This window comes from Pseudopodoces humilis, chromosome 6 (assembly GCF_049639895.1).
Source record: "Pseudopodoces humilis isolate 2021_Gansu_Grassland_sample_001 chromosome 6, ASM4963989v1, whole genome shotgun sequence".
In the NCBI taxonomy this organism is placed as follows: domain Eukaryota; kingdom Metazoa; phylum Chordata; class Aves; order Passeriformes; family Paridae; genus Pseudopodoces; species Pseudopodoces humilis.
The window spans coordinates 48456828-48466261 of record NC_142205.1 but is presented as its reverse complement, the minus strand read 5'-3'; the positions used below and the strand labels follow the sequence as shown (position 1 = coordinate 48466261).

Genomic DNA, 9434 nt, shown 5'->3' with positions numbered 1-9434 from the left:
CAGTCTGACTAAATGGTGGCTGCAGCCCTCCTGCAGTGACAGACGTGTTTCTGTTGAAGCAATGATCAGTTTTCCTCTGAAGGTCCAGTGGTGGCAGAGAATGGTCTGGCCTTCCTCTGGGAATCCAGTGGAGAAAGGCTGCCTGTGGTGTTCCGAGTCTCAGATTATATCCAGGTAGGAATGCTTGGCTCCTCCCCCTGGGTGGAGCATCTCACAATGGGATGATGTAATTTTATCAGTCATGTAGTGAGACTCAAAGGACCATTTACAGAAGATCTCCCCCTGGAGGGGGGATGGGTCATGGAAGAGATAAAGAACACTGCCCCACCTGGTTTTAACAGCTGGTAAAATGTATGTATGGTATACAAACTTTTGGTTACGTCTTGCATTGCTACCTAAGACACTTACCCTTATCTTTTCCTGCTTCAGCATCAAACCTACTACATCAAAAGGGATGAAAAGAGCCTATCCTGGTTCCAATACTTACCTCAGAAACAGAAGAAAAATAATGTAAGAATCTTTCATGATTTTTTCCAATCCAGGCTTGTCAATTAAAGATTGTTATTTTAAAAAATATCTGCTTGTCTTACATGTTTATCTATCATTAATTACAGGATTTAAAAGGAAATAGAAAAGGAATAAAAAAAAAGATGTGTATTCTCAGAGCAAACCTAGCAGGAAACAGGCTCAGCTTCTAAATTGCACCCGCATATCAGGAAATTTAAATGTACCCCACCTGACTGAGGTGGAACGGACTGGTTAAGTGTACAGCTAGAAAGCCTTTCCTTCAGTTTACCTGTCCAGCTACCAGAGACCCGACTACAACCATTCCACAGTGCTCCCCTCAGCTCAGCAGCAGGCATTTGTTCCTTTGGGTTCAGGTCTGATCACCTGCTCTTCATCTCTGGGCTGATATTGTCCAGGTACTGAAGTAACTTGATGGTAACAGTGGAAACCAGTGTTATTCAGGAAATAGGCAGCACTTCAACACTGCAAACCACTAAGCCTGTATTATCTGCTTGATTTCCGCAGTGGTTGGAACAGGATTATTTGCCTCTTCAAATGGGAATCCTGTGCTATAAAGCAGTTCATTTATCTAGAGTGTCCTGTGAAGATAATTTTATCAAAGTATAAAATTATAGCCTGGCACCACTGTGGGTTTTCAGTAGAAATAACATTTCAGTTGTAGTATTAAGCTCTAGAAAAGGCAAATTTATGCTTTAAATATAATTGAGAAGAGGATTTTATTGTAAAACCTAGATCTTTGTGGGAGCTGCTTAAGATTTCACAGGGAAAACTAAGCCTGTGTACTTGAGTATGTGTCCTTTTAAAATAAATCCACCAGGTAAGTCTCCTTAAGTTTTGGAATTTATCCACGGCGTCTGATTTCCTGGTACTTGTTCATACAGGTTTTGCCCTGTGAGCACACCTTTGATTAGCTGTGACATGGCACCTTTCCTTTCAAATTAATCTTATTTTGAAACTTCTTTGTATTTAAAATCGATCTAGACTTCCTCCTTCAAGGGCTTTGGGACACAATTCTTTCCTCACTTCTCCTATTCATTCAGTGTATTTTCTTCCATTTAAAAAAAAAAATAATATTGGGTCTTGAATGTCTGGGAATATCACCATATAATAAGGAAAATATGTTTTACTTGGAAATGCTGAGTCATTCTCAACTCCCAGTTTTTACTGAGAAGAGGACGGGGGAGTGCATTTTTAGAATTGCATCACAGAGCATGAGTGGCAATCCAAAAAAAAGGGAATTACTCTCTCTTCATACATATACATGTGTAACATGTAGGAAATTTCACTTCTCAAGAAAGCAGAGAAAATCCTTTGCATTTCCAAGCTCTCTTCTGCACTCTCAGCACTCATTTTAAATAGTTTCTCTCTGTTCCAACCCAGAGATGTGGCACGAAATGTAACATCTGAATCTACTCTTTTTACTGGTAAAAATACCCCTTTCATTTGTTGCAGTCAACAGGTGGCTTATGATTTGACTCTATTCCTTTTGAACATATTTTTGCTCTAGGTTACAATTCCTTGCTTCAACAGAAAAAAAAGCAACAGTCATATACTTTGGTTCCTTTATATGTTTGGGGTTTTTTAAATCCTTCTTTTAAATTATGATTTTTCTTAGTCTCATTCATGAAGCCCCACGTCATGTGGTCTTAGCACAACAAAATTCCCCAGAGGTGTGCTGCTGACTTTCTGTGCCAGTGAGCTACACTGGATGCTCATTTGAGGCACTCTTCCCCCTTAGCAAACCAGACCTTTAAGATTCAGCACAAAGATACTTGAACTTGTTTTACATAGCATTTGTGCCAATTAAACGTGGCACTAGTGACTCGCTTCAGCCTTGGTTCAGTGTGTCTGGGAGACTTGGTTTTTGTGTTGCAAACCTGGATTCTGGTATTAAGAAGTGCATTATTGATGCTTTTGCACTGTTTAACAGAAGTCAAGTTGCCTGGGAGCCTGCTCTGTCAGAAACGGTGTAAATCTCTAAAGAATGGTGCTGTGCAGCCTGTACTCCCTGCTCAGCGATGTTTTCAGGCATCGGGCTGTGATCAGTGGGTAACTCTGCCTCATTGAAGTGCCTGGGAAAGCCAGCCAGCAGCCAGGCACTGCGCGAGGGGGTTTAAATTCACTCTATGCAGAGTCCCTCTCCCCTTCCAAACTCTTTTATTTAGAGGTCAAAATAAACCTCGGCAGCCACCGGGTCGGGCCCGTCTCCACAGAGGCGTCGTCGTGGGCCAAGGAACGTGGACAAGGACAGGATTATTCTTGACTGCCCCGGGATGAAAGGACCTGCGTTTCACCCGGCCGGGAGGGCCTGTCCCCGGCTCAGGGATTTCGTGGCCAGCGGGTGGCTCGGTGGCAGGCACTCCCCGGCCCTTTCCCCGCCGCCTCCGCGGGAGCGCGCCCGGGGCGCCGCGGCCGCGCCTCCTCCTCCAGCCCCGCCCCGCCCGCGCGGCGCTCCGCGCTGCCGGAGCGTCAGCGGGAATTTCCAGCCAGGAAGTGCGGCGGGCCGGGGGCAGGGGCGGAGGCTGCGCGGGCCGGTGCCGGGTGAGTGCCCTCGCCGGTGGAGCGGCAAGGAGGGGGAAAGTCCGAGCGGAGCCGGCACGCCGGGGTACATGGCGCGGCGCTGAGGGACCGCCGGCGGCACAGCGCGACCAGGAGGAGGAGCCCCCGCCAGCTCTGCCCCGGTGAGCCCCAGGCGGCCCGGCCCCTGGCCCGCCGCTCGCTGCCTTCTTCCACCCCTGCCTCGGTGTCCTCACCGCGGCGCCCGCCTGGCTGCGCTCCCTGAGTCCCGCGGGAGCGGGGATTTGGCTGGGCCGGGCTGGGGCAGCCCCCGGAGCCCCGCAGCCCCCGGAGCCCCGCAGGTTTGCCGAGGGAGGCTGTGCCCGGCTCCAGCCCCGCGCCTGTGAGCTCGGCCCGGGCGCGGAGCTCCCGCTGGAGCGCCGGGAGGGATTGCCGCGGGATTCGCCCGCAGCCAGCCGGGGGAGCGGGCGGGATGCCGGGGACGGCTTTGCTGCTGCTGCTGCTGTGTTACAGGGGTCTTCCCAGCCAGGGAAGGGGCGTCCGTGACAGCAAAGTGAACAGCAAAGAGAAAAAAATTTGCAAGCCCGGCTTCTGCCGCTCGCATAGCGGGTGCTCGTAGGCAAAGGAGGCGCTGCTTTTGTCGCTTTTGGTTTCGAAGGTGACACACGCACTGAGTGAGACACGGCCGGGGCACACCCGCCGGCCGGGCTCGGGAGTGCAGGTGGTCACCACGAAAACGTGGGTTGATGCTGGCAGCTCTGGGTGTCCTCGTCCTGGGTGCAGCCCGAGAGTGCCGCAGACTGTATTGGAAGGTACGAAGTAGTGAGGTTTTTAAAGGTAATTTAGTTTTTAGTGATGAAACCGAAAAGTTCTCGTCGCGAAGAGGAGTATTACTGCACTGGTTGCTCGGTTACATTTGGCCTTGAAACCCAAGAGTATCGAACTTCTCATCATCACAATTATTTTCTTAATCTGTTGGTGCGTTCTGCTTTGATGGTAACTTCGGTGAAGGAGTGCTACTAACTTACTTCACGTGAATGTGAATCGGAGTATTGTTTCTGTGACATGAGCTATGTGCTCTTGAGCCATTATCATCGCGTGTGTACTGCTGCGTATTTTCATTCAAGTAAGTAAATCTGAGTGCCTGTGAGCATTTGGAGGCAAGGGACCATCTGCTGCATTCAACTTCCTCTCTTAAAATGCTCAAAATATTTGCTTAAAAATAACATTTTAAAGGAAATACAGATTATTGTTATAATTATGTTTTTAAATGGTTTTGAAGTGCTGATTATATTTTGCGCTTCAGAAATCCTCACTTTGTTCACAGAGAAAAGTGGATGAATTCTTTGCTCTGTCGCCTTGTGCCTTACATGCTGCAGGGTGCTAGCAGCAGCATTGTCAAACTCGCAGAACAGGGCTGAAAATAGAGCACTTCGATTTTATTGACCCCCGGAGTCTCTCAGCTATGTACTCTGTAGTATCAACTTTTGAAATAGTATTTCAGTCAAAGTATTTGTGTGCTTTCATGAAAGAAGTAGCTGCCTGTTCTAGGAAAGCGTTAACCAAAACGTCATTCTAAGAGAGCATCCTGTCTGCAATGTTTTGTAATCTACAGCAATTACTACAGCTCATGAGAAAAATGAAAGAGAAAAAAGCAGCCTGTAACCATCCAGAAGCAGATGCTCTGTTTTGTCATTTTCCCTGCCCTGAGAATTTAACTAACAGTTATGCTGAAATACTATTGGCAGGATGTGCCATGGAGTGGGGAGAGTTCAGGGAATCTCAGTGCTGAAACCTCTGTTAAAGAGTCTAATTTGAAGTACTAAACAGAAGGGAAAAAAATCTTTTTTTCTCTCCACCCTTTGTCCCCTTTATAAAGAAAGAAATGTCAGTCAGTGGTAGAGTCATCAAAAAATGTAGTTATTTTCTCATGAGAGAAATGAATACATTTAGAATTAAGGTTGTAAAACAGAACAGTTTTATATCACTTTGCATTGTGTTGGAGCAGATAAATTTCCTATCTACTCACTTTGTTCCAGCAACAGCTTGTTGATGTTTTTGTTGTATTTATTTTGAAATCAGAGAAGTTTGCTGGATAAAAGTACTGGGATAGAGAAAAGGGCTGTCTTGGAAGAGGGAGAGAGGGTGGAAAGCAGACAGTGGTGTTCCATTTATGTGCACATTTGAAAATTTCCTGCTTCATTTGTTGAAAAATAGCAGTTCTGGTTGGTTCTCTGTTACTATGTATTTTACTTTTGAAAATTAATTTCAGTAATAAATGTAAGTTTACTTTAAAATTTTACTTCTAGAAAGTCAATAAATTTAATTTAATTTGTTTCCTTGAGGTGGCATTACATGACTTCAGTAATAGATATCTACAGATTCGTCTATTGATTATGAATTAATAGATAATGAATTAATTATTAATCTATTAATTAATAGATTTTTGAGTTTCTTTTTCATTGTTGCCTTTTCCAAAACCTTCCCATGCCACTTTCTCATGAATACATGCAAATTCCAGAAATATGTTCAGTTAGGAATTCGTATTATTGTGCAGATCGCTGTCTCTGGAAGGACAGGAATTAAGTTTGAAGGACTCTGAGTCTTCTTTACTATCGAAAGTGCTAGTAATGCAAAATAGATGTTCATTTTTGAAGTTGCAAAGATACAGTGAAAGACAATGTATCTTTAATTAACTTGCAGTTGGCTTTCTGATATAGCTTGTGTTGAGAAAATTCACCTGTGGTCTTCAGAGATGCTGGTTAATTCTCCTGTGTTTTCACAGATTGCTTCAAACTTGTACTTGCTAAAATACTTTCACCTTTCAGTGCTGTGTTTGCCAACTCTAAGTTCAAAAGTATCAGTCATAAAGAAAATTGTTACTCGTTTATGTAAGCAACTAATGAAAACTCTACAATTAGTTTAAAATACTTTTTTCAACATGCTGATAGCTTTACTTTGGTTTTCTGACAAAGTAGCACAGCTGTTGTAAAATAAAGAGAAGATAATGAATGTTTCATGCAGGTAATGAAAAAAGCAGTTCCTGGGTTTGGTCATTTTTAGCTCTAACAGAGGCATTTTAGAAGTGGAAGTTGTAATTTGATGTCCTTTAAATAAGCTGTGAACATTTTATGAAGTTCTATGTTGATAAGAGCATAATTATGGTTGTCGTTAACTGTGCCCTTAGGTCAGTCAGGCACTAAGTTTGCATCTAACTTTGAGCATAGAAATCATTTGGTGAATCTTCTTCAGTGTTTTCATTTAAACTTGTATTTTGATGAAGCACTGTTGACAGTTTCAAAAGTAAGGCCTTAGAAGATGTTTCAAGTTATTATAGTCTCAAGGTAAAATCCTTTGTTTAGCATTTAGGTGGAGCTGACAGATCATGTGTGGGGAGGAAGCCACTACTGCTACTCCAAGCATTATTTCCCTCTTTCAACTTCAGTGTTCTTTTGAAAAGCAGTGACAGATAGATACACTTTTTTTCTCCTTCATTTAAAATACTAAACTGAAATACCCCCTTGCTTCGTTGTGCCCTCCCAGCAAACTTGGAGGTCAAGAGCAAAGTCAATCTGAGCTGTGGGGTTTGGATTTGTTTGGGGTTTTTTTGCTTGGGTTTGGCCTTATTTTTTTGTTCCTTCTAGAGATCATGTTTCCATCCGCCTAAACACAGACAGCTTTAACACACAAATAAAGTGTAAACAGAGGAAGCAGGTGGGTTTTTTGGTCTTGTTGGTTTAGTCCATGTGAGTTTTGTTGTGCCATAGGTTACTGTACAACACTGAGACTGAAGGAGCTTTACAGTTTCTTTGGAACAAGCAAAAAATTAAACCTTAGTTAGCCACTTCACAGCTGTAGATTTGAAAACTGGCTATAACTGTGATGGTACTGGACTCAGATCTACCTGTTTGGTTCCTCTTACTGGTGCTATTTAAGCATTTGTTTCTGTCATGTTACAATTTCAGTGGCTGCTTAGGAGCAAAAGGACACTGAGAATGCCTTAGCTCAGCTTTATGATTGCAGTGGTAACAGCCCTTGGTATTCTCTGTTCATGTAGTGAGGGACTGTGTCTTCAGGAGGAGCCCAGAGCCTGTGTGACTGTACCTGGTGATACAGCAGACCTTGTGTGAACTGAACTTCTGCAGTCTGGGGGTTATGTGTTACTTGACTTCTCAGAAACACTGTTCTTCCTGTGCCCCCTTTGCCCCTGCCAAAAACAAAACAAAACAAACTTTGCAGTCTAATATTAATGATTCATTACACCTCTGGCTTATGAAATGGGTGTGTGTGGCTTCTTCAGTTAAAATTTTACTTCAATGAACAGCTTTTATATGAACTAGAGCTATTTGTAAAGAACATTCAGTGACTCATCTTAATCTGGAGGAAAAAGTAACAGCATTTTAACATCATATTCAGGTTAGTTCAAGTAACATTAGCACCCCACATGGCTAAAATAAACTGTAGTTACTACAGCTGTTTTTCTGTGTTGAACCTCAGTATTTTTACATCTACTTAGCATTATACATGTACCAGAATATGTTTGCCATATATTTGAATACTGTTTATTCCTTTGGTTTAAGTTGCTTTGAATGTGTTTTAACAAAAACATTCTTTATTCCAACAATATCATGGAAAAACAGTTTATATGTTTATGGCATTTTAGTATTTCCTCTTGACATATTAGTTTACTACTTTGATACTTGGGAAAGGAATAAAACAAAAAATTCTGTTTGCAAACATAGTTAATAGAACATCTTTTAGGTAGTCCAGTTACCCTTTGCCAAGGAAATTTTCTTATGCTATGATTTATTTTTTTTTCCCCCTCGGATTTAGTAGTTCCCTGCTGTAATAAATTTGGTTTTAGAGTTCATCAAATAATTATGCAGCCAACAATTCTGATTTAGAGCACCACACTTGTGAAATCTCAAGTACTTGAGATTGATTTAAGTTCCTAAATATTCTGTAGTTTTTATGCTGTAGTCAAGTAATGCATCTGCTCGTGACTGAAAATACTTGAAAATCTTAACTTCAGCAATTTTGAAATTTTAAAAATACATAAACACAACTGTCAGGTCCCACCCAACAGGAAATAATAAGAAGGCTTAATTAGTCACAAGAGGAGACAATTTAGGTTGTTATATTAGGAAAACAAGCAGTGTCGTTTAGGGCTATGTAGTGTTATTGCAGCTGCAACAGTGTGCGGATGACAAAAACTCCGTGGAGGACATTAGAATCTTTGATCAAAATGTCTCTCTGCACAAACTTTTTCACACTTGATTACTGAGAAATTGCACTCAAATCTTTATTGAGAGATTACACATCTTTGAAGTGCCAGAAGGAATGTGAAAAATACAACTTCCTTATATGCTGCTTTTTCGGAAATTGAGTGTTGTTTCCTTAAAACAGCTCCCTACACCCCCGGGTATTGAAGTTATAGTTGGGAGAAGAAATAGTAAACATTTCAACATTTGAAGGCAAATATCAAATTATTTCATTTCTGACTTAAAATCCCTTCAAAATAACATAGTTGATGGGGCTTTGTGTCAACATGAGTGAGTTAACAATCGCGTCTTGATGTTTTTCTTTTCTATTTGTCCTCAAGACATCTATGCCAATATTGTGGGTGAAAGTATGCATGATGTTCCCTTAATATTTGAGTTCTATTTACTTTGTATATTACAGAATACATTAGCTGTTTATCATCTCTTACTTTGAATTAAAAGTTTTGTGCTCTGGAGCTGTACTTCTGGCACTCTGGGCAGAGTACCTGGGTTCCAAGGGAAATGAATTGCTGGTTGAAGTCGAGAGGTGGCCAGAAGCAAGGTGACAAGGCTGTGCATTGTAAGGGGCAGGCAGCAGCCTGACTTCGAAGGGACTGCAGTGGTGAAGGGTTGAGACTGAACAGCTGGGATCAGTATCTCTGTTCTGGCCTCCAGCCAAAACCATCGCAGCAGTTCTTGTCCTGCTGCCAGCCCTGACCCAGCAACCCAAAGACTCTATTGCACAATACCTTTCCCGGCATCTCTGTTTGGGAAATGCAAATCTCTGAAACAACTGTCCCTGTACAGACACAGATTATGTTTTGCAAAGGGTGGAAGACTGAGGCTCAAGGATGAATAGTTGCCACCTAAAGTTGAGGAAGCAACGGCAGGTAAAACACATTGACCTGTCTGCACAGTACAGCAGTTACTGTTTGTACCTCAGTGCTTCATAGCTGCTACAGGAATTCTGAAAATTTGGTGCTGTTCCTAAAAATATAGTTCTCTGTAATGAGGTCATCTGCCACGCTTTATAGCCCTGATGTAGTAAAAATATACTTATGATATATGTAACAGACTTGCTTCATTTTCATCCTTATTTTTCTCTATTTAGTTAGCAAAATAAACAGG

At 42.3% G+C, this 9434-nt stretch overlaps 1 protein-coding gene across 2 annotated transcripts in view; it reads left to right on the top strand.

Moving 5' to 3' along the window:
- The first annotated feature begins 3018 nt into the window (after nucleotides 1-3018).
- NFKB1 (nuclear factor kappa B subunit 1) overlaps nucleotides 3019-9434 on the top strand; it is a 57072-nt gene continuing 50656 nt past the window's right edge. For both annotated transcript variants that reach the window (XM_088057154.1, XM_014261844.2), the window contains exon 1: nucleotides 3019-3209. The gene's annotated coding sequence lies outside the window, so the exon portion shown is untranslated. The remainder of the gene's footprint in view (nucleotides 3210-9434) is intronic.